Source organism: Lacerta agilis, chromosome 8, assembly GCF_009819535.1.
Source record: "Lacerta agilis isolate rLacAgi1 chromosome 8, rLacAgi1.pri, whole genome shotgun sequence".
NCBI classification, from domain to species: domain Eukaryota; kingdom Metazoa; phylum Chordata; class Lepidosauria; order Squamata; family Lacertidae; genus Lacerta; species Lacerta agilis.
The window spans coordinates 58709809-58723751 of record NC_046319.1 but is presented as its reverse complement, the minus strand read 5'-3'; the positions used below and the strand labels follow the sequence as shown (position 1 = coordinate 58723751).

Below are 13943 nucleotides of genomic sequence, written 5' to 3'. Positions count from 1 at the left end.
CGCAGGGAAATGACGTCTACGGGGTGTTTTTAAGAGTCTCGCGAGAAACGGGTGCTTCTAGGCATTCAAAACTCTATGGTTCCTGCGAGCGAGTTGGGCTCGTTCATGCTTCCTCCCGCTCTCTGACACGCGCAGACGGCCCCGCCCACGGAGTCCCCTTCGAGCCCACGTGACGTCTCCCGCGCTCCTTTCCCTTGATCCGCCTGTCCGCTTTCGCGTTCTAGTGGGCGGCGGCTCAGTGAGCACCTGTCCTGCAAGGCACTCTCAAAACGGTCCAGATCATTAAAACGCGCTGGTTTTTGTAGATGTCAGAGAAAGCCAGCAGGGAGGGAGATCACTTATAAGCAGCTAGTCTGAAGGGCTGAATAGAGCCTCCACGTGCAAGAACAGTATACCTGACACCGAGGACAAACCGGGTAGGTGGGTGAAGAGGCGTTACTCCGTTTCTCTGCTTTGTGGGCTTCCTAGAGGTATCTTGCTCTGTGGGAAAGAGAGTCCCGGACTACTAGGTCCAAATACTCAAATTATTTTGTTACTAACACTCTTAAATTACACCTTTTCATTTTTGTTTCTTACTACTCTGTTTGCTACACTGGGAACATAAATGTATGCTGAAGGTGTGGTTTATAAATAATGTAAATAGAATATCACTAGCAAAGCCTTTCCTGTGGTTCTTAAACTGGCTACCATTCCAACAGGTACCTAGTTAGTTCCAGAGTGGGCAAAGAAAGACCAATGCCCATCTTTGATCCCTTTTTGCATCTTCAAGCATCTCAGTATGTATTTTGGGCATTCCACTTCCATATTCTAGTACTTCTGCCTCCTTTAAAGCATCCTGGTTTACCTGCTGTCTCTTGGACACCTCTCTTATGAACTGTAATTGACTCACCTTTGGCAAACACACACGAAAATCCACTCAAGGATATCAGAAAAGGGACCAGTGGCTCCCACTTCCCTGTGTGTTTACTTAGTCTCCTGCTTTCTCCACCTCTATCCTGGAGAGTTTCAGGATTCTCAGAAGTGAGAGTGGTTTCTACCTGTAGCCTAAGCAGATCTGTAGGCAGGAGTCTGCAATTAACAGACTAACTACTCACCATGGTGAGTGAAATTCTGCCCTTTTGGTAGCATGACAAGCCAGCTACTATCTCTCAGCCTAACCTACCTCACAGGGCTGCTGTGAGAATAAGGCAGGGGTCGGCAAGGTTTACCTCGCCTGGGCTGGTTCACTCCAGCAGAGATCCCTCCATGGGCTGGATTGCACGCGCGTGTGAGCATGCACGCCTGCGATTTACAGTGTCTGCATCTGCGCAGATGCAATTTCCGGCATCTGTGCATGCGCAGACACGATTTCCAGCGCTGCAGAAGCAAGTCCCCAGTTTAGCACAGCACGGCGCGGGGACTCACCAAGCAGGTGGCTCGTGGGCCAGTTAAACGACCATTGTGGGCCGCTTGTGGCCCATGGGCCTTAGGTTGCCTACCCCTGAAATAAGGCATTCCGCTGAACTGAACTTCTGATCTTCTCGTTTTAGCTGTTGTTGAACTGGTTTAGTTGTCATGCTTCTTCACTGGCTTGTTTTATTGTATATTTTAATTAACAACTTTGAATGCCCTAGTTGAATTGCTATTATTTTAATTTAATGTGGATTTTACCACTGATTTTATAGTTGCAAACCACTTAGAAGCCGTTTTGGCATATAGGCAATATATAAATAAATAATAAAATAGTGGAGGAGATCTGAGCTTCTTGGAGGAAGGGTGGAATATAAATGTAATAAATAAAAATATATAATAAAGAGGATCTGAAAATGCTGTCCTCTGACCTACCCTGATAGCCCCCTTAATTTCTTGTTCCCTCTTCATCCTTTCTCTAGCACCCAGGGGTGTAGCAAGGGGGGGCGAGGGGGCGGATCGCCCCGGGTTCCATAATGGAGGGGGTGACAAATTATCAAGGAACAATTTTTTTTGGGAAAAAAAACTGAATATTTTTTTGAATATTTTTTTTTGAAAATTCCTGCCACGAAGGTCTTATCTTACTATACAAGGGATTATATAGCTATATATGAAATTTCATGCATATCGGTTAATATCTTGACCCTCCTCCACCAAAATAGCTGTTCACTTGGCTGTTTTCCTATATCATGAAGGCTGGAATTTCAGTTCAGGGAACACTTACTGTTCCCAACCCTAACACTGTGGAAAGCCATCTAATTAGACTTTAATTTGATTTTGAGATGTTTTTAGGAGGTAATTTAATTATTGTTTGATTTTATACCAATGTTATGTATCTGATGTTAGCCACCCTGAGCCCGACTTTGGCCGGGGAGGGTGGGATATAAATAAAAGTTTTTTTTTAATTATTACTTGTTATTATTCCTTTGTAAGAAAATATGAAATAACGTAAAACAATTTTTGCGGGGGGGGAATCAATGGGGGGATTGACAAGAAATTTTCCGCACTGGGTACCACCTGACCTTCCCATGCCTGGGGGGGGGTGTCAAATTTTTTTTTGCCCCAGGGTACCAATTTACCTTGCTACGCCCCTGCGAGCACCCACTACTCTTGTGTTTTCATTTCACCTGCTTCCCCGCCCACCCCACCCCTGGGATTATAATAATCCAGGGGTGACAAGCATGGCACCCATGGGGACCCTCTTGAGGTCTTTCCCTGGTGTCCACAAAGTCGCTGTGTACTACTCCAGCTGTCATGAAGTTGGTTTAGAGTTGAAGGAGGAAGATGGAAGAATGGCGCTTTCCCCCACTTCCTATTTCAGCTTAATGAGCTTCTCAAGGGTCAAATTAATTCTATGGGATACAACTTTTACCCAGGTCCCTTGAAAAAAGTAAAATGTATGTGAGTAGATACACACATACTCTCTTCATGTCTCAGAGAAGGGTAGCCCACTCAGGAGAGGGAAGTGACCAGAGGGGGTGGCACGCCCGCAACAGTCATTCAAAAATCTGAGTGTGCGCACAGATCTAAAAAGACTGGTAACCCTCGGATATAACCTACCTGCCCTGTGCTACTTGTTAGTGGATTGCACTTGGATTACATATGTTGTGTCTAGGCCTGCAAAATACACCAGGCAAGAGGCAGGCAGGCCTGTAGCTTTAAAAACATGCCAGGAGAATGAGTGATGGGGGTGGGAGATGGGGGGCCCACAACAGCAACAAATTGTCTTTAAGAAACTGTATAAATGAGAGTAAGGCGCGTATTCACCATTTTGACTGTTTTCCAATCGCCCACAGCTACACTTGTTAAATTGAGCACCGCATGTGTAAATCAAAACAGGATGTTTTCCTTTACTGAACAATGGCAGAGCCCCATGCCAGTTTTTTAAGTGTGTGGATCCAATTTGGATTTTTAAAGTAGGTTTTCCCTGTAGATTTTGAAGTGTAGTGCTCTCTACACACAAAGCCAGGCTGCCTAACTTAGGGATTTGCATTTTTTTATTTCCAAAAGAAGTTAACCAAAACCAGGGGGGGGGGGACACCAACCAGCAGCTATCATCCATGCCGATTTTTATTGTGCCCTAGGGTACAATTAAATGCTAAGGTTGTTATTGAATTGTCTTGACAGATTGAATTTTCAAAAGAGAGGAGAATCGGAAAGAAGGTAGGGAAAACATATAGACTGGATTTTCAAAAGGAAGGAAGAAAAATAAAGATTTATACGTACTAAGCCCTGTATGTCAGGAAGCTCAGTCCAAAGTTGATTATGTATTACCAAACAGGACTGGGAAATTCTGAGGCACCAATTTGACCTGGTGCCTTAGGATATGATATTAGTGCACCTGGAAATTTGAACTACAGGCGGCAACTGCTTTGCGGTCATTCAATTGATGTGCAACTGCCAATGCACGGGTTGTTTTGGACCTGGAAGAGCATGGAATGGGGGCAGAATGGGCTTATGTGTGCTCCACTGGCATTCACGAATGCCTGGAACGGAAATGGGGAGTTGCCTGTATTTGTGCAAAGCTCAGACCCAGCACCACACTTCTCCATATTTTGCAATGCTGTTCTCCAGCCAAGTAATGTGTACCAATATTTCTATACTAGGGTAAAGTGTGCATAATTATATATATTACTGAAAATAACACACACAATGTTAAGGGGAAAAATGCTTTCAAAAATGTGTATGTTAGGCAAAATTTACCCAACAACGTTGCAGTGAGCCTCTAGAAAAGCAGGGATTAGACTGGTATTTTAGTTCCTTCCTTTGGAAAGTAGTATGGGGACAGACACATCCATGGCTTCCAAGTCTTAACACCCTCCACAGTGGCACCCAATGGGTTAATGGAGCCAGCTTCTTTCCTGGGAATGGTTGCCTTTTGCCTCTCACCAATCATCAGAAATGGTGTTTACTCTCCACCTGAGATGGGGGAATCGATTGATGTGCACAGGTGAAAATGGATTGCAGCCCACTTGTCCAGTAGTGTCAATGGAGGTGATTAGCACTTGTGTCCATTTCCAGCTGATTGATAGCGCAGGTGAGAATCACTGCAAGGTCAGCCAGGACCACATCAGTGTGCCCCCTCACTTGGCGGAGAGTCCCTGTCAGCTGTCAATATGGACGAGGACATGTTGGAAGAAGACAGGCACTTTGCCAGAATTCAAAGATGCTCGGGACAGTCAGAAGTCTGGGCACAGTAAGTTCAGTTCAGAGATACCAAAGAAAGTACTTCAGCTAATATATAATTAGCTCTGAAATAACTCTGAATAGATGAAGTTAAGACTTTTCAGAGTCCTGGACTACATGTGAAAAAACCTTGAGGCTTTAGTAGACAATGGGCAGGATTCAGCTGATTCCCTTTACCGGAAGCCAATGGAAGAGCTACCTCTAGCACAATAGGGCTTTTTCTCTCTTCTAACCCAATGCACCCCCTACACCTCCTGAAATTGGCCCAGTGGGGTTAGAAGTCCCAGAACAGCATGCTAGTGGTGGAACAATTGCCATGTGTGTTCAGTAGTGTAGCTAAAAAGGCCAATGCAGTTCCATCAACAAAAGAACCTAGTGCTAGACTACAACCCCCATCAACCCTGATCAATGGCCATGCTGGCTGTGCTGGATGGGAGCTGAAGTCCCAGCAACATCCGGTGAGCCACAGATTCCCCACTCCTGCTTTGGACACATCGGCTGCTCACTACAGTTCCTCCAAGTCTTGGCTTGTGTTCAGGAGATAGGAGCTCTAGAGTCATGGAGTGATGCAAGGTGACTGGCAGGCAAGCGTGGTTTGGGGGAAATGATCTAATGGGGCAAATTTTACTTCTGGTGGGCCAAAATTAGCTCATGAGCCAAGTTCCCCTGCCCCTGCTTTAGTGCCTGATAACAGAAATGGCTCAGCCAAAGCCTCTTCTGCTGTTCACACTGGGAGAGAGTGGTTAAAAAGCCCTTTGGTGACCTTGGGAGAAAGTAGGTGTGGTCTACATAATACAGGTAGGGAGGTGTGGCTACTGCAGAGGTAGGGAGCCTGTGACCCTCCAGATATTGTTGGGACTCCCATCAACTGTAGCCCAGTGGTCAGGGATGATAGGGGTTGTGATCCAGCAACATCTGGATGGCCACATGTTCTTCATCTTTGGCCTTTTTTCTTGTTGATAATCTGTGGTTTAATTTGCACCAAGGCCCTATTGCCTTATTACTAAAAAACTGTTTTAAACAGTAGGAGTGTTAGAGCAAACGGGGGTGGGGGGGTGGGGAGATAAACATTTTGATAAGATAGCTTCTGGGAAAGCAGCGGAGTGCAATTGGATGGGGCTTTCAGTCCTTTATTAAATTAGCAATCTAACACTTTTTTCACTAGAACAGTCACTGTATGAACATTTTCCTATTTATTTAAAAATACTGCCCCAAAAGTGTATTTGCCCTAATTAAAAGATCATGGAAACTGAAAAGGAAATGTCAACAAAGTAGCACGATCAGAATGATAATAGGGAAAGTAAGCTGAGTGACAGACAGAGTCTTCTGCCCAGGACTTCACTGTACATGTCAAATCCATGACGGCTTCTAGGCTGCCACTACTTTGCAGGGATGAATCAATCATATACCAGCAAATTTAGGTTGCGTAGTTAAAGTGGATTTTGGTGCTCTTGTGCAATAAGCGTGCTCTCCCCAACTTTTTGTGGGGGGGGGGAAGTGACAGAAGAATGCACTGGAAAGGTGAACGCAAACAAATCAGAATGTATGCTCAATAAACCTCCATACGCTTTTTTGCGTGAAAACAAATCAGGATGAGTCCCCAATAAGGAGATCGTCTGGATAAGCCCCAGGCCCGTTGGAAAAGGTGGAAGAGTAGCATAAATACTTTCTACATCTCCAAAGTTTTTGCTGCTTCTGTATATTTAAAAAAGAAAGAAAGAAAAGGAGGTGGATTTATTTTCTGTGGTCTGAGAAAAGATAGGAGAGCCACAGAGAAAACATAGGATGACAACACTTGGGTGAATATGATTGTGTGTAGATGCCCCATGAAAGTGACTGAACGAAGCATAAGAGCATATCACAGCTTGCCAGATCAGGCCATTGGCCCACCTAGTCAAACTACCAGTGGGAAATCTGAAGGCAGGACACTAGAAAGAAGAGCACTGTCCCTTCCTGCAGTTTCCAGCAACTGGCATTCAGAAGCATTACTGCCTTTGATAACGGAGGCCGAGCATAGCCATCATGGCTAGTAGCTACTGATAGCCTTATTCTCCATGAATCTTAAGAGTCATCCAATTTGTCAGCTATCACTGCCTTCTGTAGGAGTGAGCTCCATAGTTCAGCTATGCTCTGTGTAGAAGCAGCCCTAACAGGGGGAAAAACCCATTGGGGGCCAGCTTTGCTCTCAACTTCCAGTGACTTATCCCTAGACCAGAAATGGGGAACCTGTGGCCCTCAACTCCTACCTTCCCTGACCATTGACCATGCTGGCTAGAGCTAATGGGAGTTGGAGTTAAACATCAGGTCCGTCACCCCTGCCTTAGACAGGGGAAGGAGATAAACTGGGGAGGAAAAGGAGTTAATGGGATATTTTTAGAACTGGTGGCGGCACACGTCAGTCCATGCGGAAAAAAGAAACACTGTGCTCCACAGGTCATGGGATGCCTGCAATGATGACCCTGAGTGGATGGAAACGCCACGTCTTGAAGCAAATCCTATCTGACAGTTTTTACAGTACGTTCGTTCGGAGCAAAAATGCCCTGTCCCCTGTCACCCAGATTGAAATTATTAAGGAAGACAGACATTTCACTGACAACGCTAGCCCCAGGCGAGAAAATATTCCTTCTGTTCCTCTCTGAAGGTCAGAGCTCACATCATGCAAAACACTTAAAAACACACACGCACAGGCACACTCATGCATGCACTTACACATGCAGGGCCAAAACATCTTCACTGCGGACAGGCTTAGGTTTATTTATTTATTTTAAGAAGCAAAGGATTTATTTAATATTTAGCAAATCATTCTATCGATGGGATTCTATTCCCTGATTTATTTTTAGGGGCTATTTCCCCACCACCACCCAATATATAATGTCCTTTCTTCTTACTTGAGGCTTCTCCATCCATCTACGTACCTCACCCACACTCATCCATCCATCCAATCACTTCCCCTCCAACTCGGGATGGGCAAATCTGTCCGTTTCAGTTTCTCGTTTTCCCAACCTTAAGTTCAGTTCTCTACATTTTCATATCAGGTTGCAGATTTGTTTGTTTTTTTAAACGTGTTCTCAGAAATTCATCCACATTTTAGTGTGAATTTCTTTTAATATACACTCTTTGGGGTGTGGAATGCAGTTTTGTCTCATATACATATTTTTTGCAAAGCGATTCCCTCTAAAATAATGCACGCTTGTATGTTATTTTCACAGATATATGTATTTTCATGGACACTTAAAAATACTCACGAAAATTAACCAGCATTTTAGTGTCTTTCTTCTAATACACATATTCATATACAATTTTGTCTAATACAGTCGTACCTCCGCTTACCTATCCCTCCACTTACGTAAGCTTCGGGATACATAATCGGCAAACCTGGAAGTATATTTTCGGGTTTTTGCCACTCCTGCACGCACAGAAGCAGTTCCTCTGGTTGCAGAAACCTCAGGATCCGACCGGAGCTCCGGAACAGATCCCATCCGCAATTGGAGGCACCACTGTAAATACATTTTTTTGCACAATGCAGAAACGTGAGAACCAATCTCAAGATGTTGACAAAAGAGTCGTGCACTTTTCGTGACTGCTGTCTCCCAAGCCATTTCCAGATATCCCTCATTCTCCCTTGGTATGGTGAATCATTGGCCTCTCCCCCTTTACCCTTTAAAAATATATAATTTAAAATTTTGGAATCGCCCACCTGGCCACAAACTGTGGCTTTACTATGGTGGGGAAAATGGCAAATTACTGCGGCACTGGAAAGAGAAGTCCACACTCTCCATCCAGCAATGGGCTAAGGAACTACACTGTCCCTTTTTGAACACGCAGTATTCTGGCAAGATGGCAGGAGGACTTGCATCTGGAGATCTGGGCTGCCTTCACAGACACACATGGAATACAATCAATGTAGCGGGGTGACTTGTGCATCCACTTGAATCAGTCCCCCTCAGGCCAACACTGGGACCCAGGGGCAGAGGATATTCTCCTAGCCAAACCACATCTACTTTGGGTTCTGTTGTTATGTATTATTGTTTTGAAATAGAAAAAGCGCCTGAAAAAATATACTATACTATGGAAAGGCTTAAAAAAAATAATTCTTAACTGCCCTTCATCTGAGGACCACAGGGCTGTTCACAATATAAAAACACAAAAATACATACAGTAATGTAGTAACAAACAAAACCAATACCCCCCACCCCCCAGGTTTAAAAGGCCTGGGAGAAGAGAAATATTTTTGCCTGATGCCTAAAGATATATAATGAAGGTGCCAGACAGCTTACCTGGGGAGGGTATTCCACAAGCGGGGAGCCACCACAGAAAAGGCCTGTTCTCACATTGCCACCCTCTGCACTTCTCATAGAGGAGGCACATAAAGAAGGGCCTTAGATGATGATTTCAGTGTCCAGGTGATATGAGGAGAGGCAGTTCTTTGGTTGCTGGATCACTATGTTGCATTATCCTCTTCAGATAGGGCTGCCATATGTCTGGATTTTCCCGTACATGTCCTCTTTTGGGGGGGGGGTAGTAAAATTAGGGTCCTGGGGGGATTTTTTAAACTTTGCAAATTGTCCTGGTTTTTTTGTTTGGTGGCAGGCGAGTGGCAGGAGCCTTTGTTTAAGATACCTATATCTTCTCCAAATTTTGCATGATGATTCCTTAGATCAAGGATGAGGTTTTCATTTATGTTTGGATACAACTGGACATCATTTTCAATCGAGGGGGCAGTCTGATCCTTTCAAAATTGCACTGATTTTTTACCAGATATTGCATGGTGGTTCCTGGAATCAATAAACAGGTTTTTAATGTGTGCATCTCATATTATGTATTTCAGGAAATTGCTTGTTCAAAGAGTCTCCTGAATCAGGCCATCGTGTTTTCGCAGTGGTCTACCACATGAGAAGCCCACAAGAAGGAGCTGGGTGTATCAGTGCTCCCCGTCAGGTGTGATTCCCAGCAACTGGTGCTCAGAAGCAGACTGCCCCTCGCAGTGGAAGTGAAGCATGGCCACTATGCTTTGAAGCTGGACTAGATGCTGGACTAGATAACCTTGGTCTGATTGAGTAGGGTTCCTCTTATGTTCAAGTCCAGTGTTGCCTAGCATTGTCTGCCAGCAGCTCTCCCGGCTCTCAGGCAGGGGTGTCTCCCAGCAGTGTCCTTTCTGTGGGGTGGGGAGAGATGCATGTCCTCAGTTTTAGCAATGGCTCCCATGCAATACAGGCAACTTCTCACTTAAATGGGCCATGGAGCTTCCATCACACATGTTTAGACCCAAGGAAACAAAACTCTAGGGACTAGTAACCTTGGAAGCAAAGGGGAGTTTTAACTGGGAATCCTTCTGCTGATCATAGATCTTTTCTCCATCTCCTGCTTTAAACGTTCCTTTTCTTTCTTTCTTTCTTTTTGGAATTCCCATTTCCATTCAGAGGAAAGTTGAAAACTTTCCCCTCCTTTCTTTTTCCCTCTCTTCCACACTTCCTTTACTCCCACCCCTCCACCCCCTAAGTTTAATTCTGAACAGCCGGCTGCGTTCAGCCTGACTGGTTTGTTATGGCTTATAATTTGTGTTAGGATTAATTAACTAATTACCGACAAATGTCCGTTGGCAAGATTTTGCTTCTGCTTGTCAACTTGAAGTATTTAATTATTTTAATCATTTACTTTCATCTTCAGAATTTATGCTCTTCGAAGAGCGTTTCTAGGCATCTTTTAATTATTATTCTAGGGGTTTTTTTTTTACCCCTCCCTGAGATGGCAGTCCGGGTAGGGGGCTGGGAGCAGAGGCTGATATAATTTCACATTAACTATTTCAGCTAATCAACTTGCTGCAATGTTGGAAAATTGTGTTGGATTTCCAAACCTTTTGATGCATTGAGTTTCATTGTGGGTTTACCTGTTTTGTTTTCCTTTTTTTGTATTCGCAAATAAAATGCATGAGCTTAATGAGCAAAGGAGGGAGGGTAGAAATCCAGACTCACTTCAAAGTATCCAAAATATGAAGTCAAATACTAGCCGTTCTTCCATCAATGGGTTATATATTCCACCACAACCACCCAATGATTAGAATGGTGGTGAATGTTGTTTCCTGTAGACTCCATTTTTCAGGGGCACAGTGAATTTTTGCACTCAGCACTAATAACATATTTAAGGTTGGAATCCTAAACTCTAGTGTATATGCCCCATTTAATGCCATGGGACTTACTTCTACCTTGTGTGTCTCTGCAGGGATGAGGCAGAAATTAAATTCACTGCTCATTTAAAGACAGATCTACATAAATTGCTCTCTCCGAAACAATACATGAACTGTGACACAGCCATGTTTTGCAATTTGCACTGCTTTAAATTTTTCGGTGCAGTTCTCCAACCAAGAACTGTGTACAGATATGCATATTTTAGGGTAAATTGTGCATAAAAACACAAACATTTGTGAAAACAACAAAGAAGAGCCGTATTAGGGGGAACTGGTTTGCAAAAAAAAGTGCATTTTAGGCAAAATTGCATATATATAAACATGTACATAGTTTTTGTAAGCTGCTTTGAGGTGTTTTTATTTTACAATCAAGCTGTGTATAAATTTTATGGAGTACGTAAACAAAATAATACTAAGAGAAGGTTGTATTAAAATGCTGATGAATTTCCATTAAGACAACGCGCAGACTGATGTGGAAATGTAGAGAACTGAATTTAAGATTGGGAAGCTGAGAAGCTGCAATTGGTGCAGATTCACCCATCCAGATTGAAAACTCAGGTTGGCTGGAGGTTGCCAGAGGATTGTGATGATGATGCTGATGATTTTATTATTTGTACCCCGCCCATCTGGCTAGGTCCCCCAAGCCACTCTGGGCCGCTTCCAACAAATATTAAAATACATTAAAATGTCACAGATTAAAAACTTCCCTAAACAGGGCTGCCTTCAGGTATTTTCTGAATGTCAAGTAGTTGCTTATCTCTTTAACCTCTGATGGGAGGGCATTCCACAGGACGGGTGCCACTACCGAGAAGGCCCTCTGCCTGGTTCCCTGTAGCTTTGCTTCTCGTGGTGAGGGAACCGCCAGAAGGCCCTCGGCGTTGGATCTCAGTGTCCGGGAGCATGCACCACTCTGGCGAGACAGTCTGTGGGCAGGTAGGGTCTCAGCCTGGTAGACAGCCGCCCTGGACACAGAATTAACCTGCACCTCCATGAACAGCTGTGAGTCCAAATTGACTCCCAGGCTGCGCACCTGGTCCTTCAGGGGCACAGTTACCCCTTTCAGGACCAGGGAGTCCCCCACACCCGCCCGCCCCCTGTCCCCCCAAAACAGTACTTCTGTCTTGTCAGGATTCAACCTCAATCTGTTAGCCGCCATCCATCTTCCAACTGCCTCCAGGCACTCACACAGGACCTTCACCGCCTTCACTGGTTCTGATTTGAAAGAGAAGTAGAGCTGGGTAGAGAGGATGGCTCACTCTCTGCAGGAGTCTTCTGTTTGAACGGTTGCCTGGCCCAAGTCCCTTAAAAAACGGTAGAGTGGGAGCTGCCTTGCAGTTGCCCATTCTTGAAAGGAAGAAGCCTCCACATTAAATAAACAACAAAAGGGAGGGAGGGATGGACCTTTCCATTTTTGTTCTCTCCGTTTCTCTCTTTGTCATTCTTAAATTCAGTTCTCCACATTTCTGCAGCAATTTGCAATAAAAAAACCCATGAAAATTAATCAGCGTCTTAGTGTGAATTCCCCTAAAAATATATTTTTGTATGTAGTTGTAATGAATGTACCTATTTTGCAAGCAATTTCCCTTACTATAACACATTTTCGTACATTGTTTTCAGCAATATATTCATTGTTACGCATACACACACACATTTTTGTAAACACTGGAGAACTGCACTGTAAAATTAAAAGAAGTGTTGAGTTTTGAAGGAGGGCTATGTTTCGGTTCTTGTTTCGGAAAGTTTGAATTGAGTAGCCTCGCTTTTAAATGCAAACCGAATTGAATTTCTCCCGCATCCCTAATTGTAAGGAATGTAAGGAACAGACTTCCGGACGAGGAAGTAACTCTGGGAACTCATTGGGGAATTAGCCAGCCTCCAGAGAATCTTGCTTAAAATGCTACTTTACGGAACGTTTTGTGAGAAAACTTATAAAACCTCTGTTTTCTGTCTCCTTTCTTTAAGGCTTACCATTTTCGCAAGTTTGGCCATTTGCAGCCAGTGGGATCCTAACTTGGAGGAAGACGATCTTACAGCACCTGGAGATGAGACATTATCCTCTAAGAGGATATGGAAACTGTGCAGCTCCTGTTTACTTTCCACCAGGCACCCCTCCTCTTTCCCCTAATTCTTCGCAAAGTTAAAACTCCTGGATCTGGTTGCAAGTGTTTAGTTTTGCGGTTTAGGGCTGGTTTCTTAGGAGCATTTATTTATTTATTTTATTGCACTCACACCCCACCTTTCCTCCAAGGAGCTCCATTGTTCCCCTGCTCCCCAATTTAGCCTCACAACAACCCTGTGAGGTAGGTTTAGGCTGAGACACAATGCCTGGCCCAAGGTCATCCAGTGAATTTTGTGGCTAAGTTGGGGCTTGAACCTCATCCCCCCCAGGTCCTAGCCCAATACTCTAACCACTGCACCACACTGCCTTTTCTCATAAGGGCATTGAAACGGATGACTTTTGAGCAGCGTGTCAAGAAGCAAGTGAGTATGTTTTTCTGTGGCCTACAAGAAAAGGCTCTTTTCCCACCTATTGGAGATTTTTGTAATTAAGCCGTATATAAACTCTTGAAATAAATGAATAAATAAAATAGTTCAAATAGCTTGTTTTCTGTTGTTTTGACTGGAAAATGAGTTTTTAAAACAGTAATGACATATAATTGTTTTTCAAAAGCTTTCTAGCATCTTTGACAGATATATATCGTATTTTTTTGTTCATGTCGTCAAAAACACCGCAGTAACGTTATACACCATTGTTAAGTATCTGGGAACTGAAAAGAAATGGAACATCATTTTTGCTTCTCGATGAAAAGTTTCCTAGTTTTTCCTGCCTTACATTAGCTGCAAAGGAAGAGACATGTTTGCTTAGAGAAAAGTCCACCCCTCTTTTTCCTTCTCCAAAGTAAGGGGCTAGAAAGAATCTGGCAACAAAAACTCTGTACCTAACATTCAGAAGCACAAATGAATCCCTCAGATTAAACAGCAGACGAGGCTTCACTATTTAAAAGATTTCTCCAGGGTACGTAACTAGAGAGGAGCTAATTAGGGACAAAGCAGCAGTATTATTACGACTGATCATATCACTCTCGGTGTAATCTGGAGTGATGTCTAAGAAGACCCAGGGAGG

At 43.8% G+C, this 13943-nt stretch overlaps 1 long non-coding RNA gene across 1 annotated transcript; it reads left to right on the top strand.

The window, feature by feature from the left end:
- The first annotated feature begins 142 nt into the window (after nucleotides 1–142).
- On the top strand, nucleotides 143–13021 carry LOC117052214. Its single transcript, XR_004427231.1, has 3 exons — nucleotides 143–416; nucleotides 9464–9573; nucleotides 12782–13021. It is a non-coding gene; the product is annotated as an uncharacterized LOC117052214 (long non-coding RNA).
- Nucleotides 13022–13943: the final 922 nt, after the last annotated feature.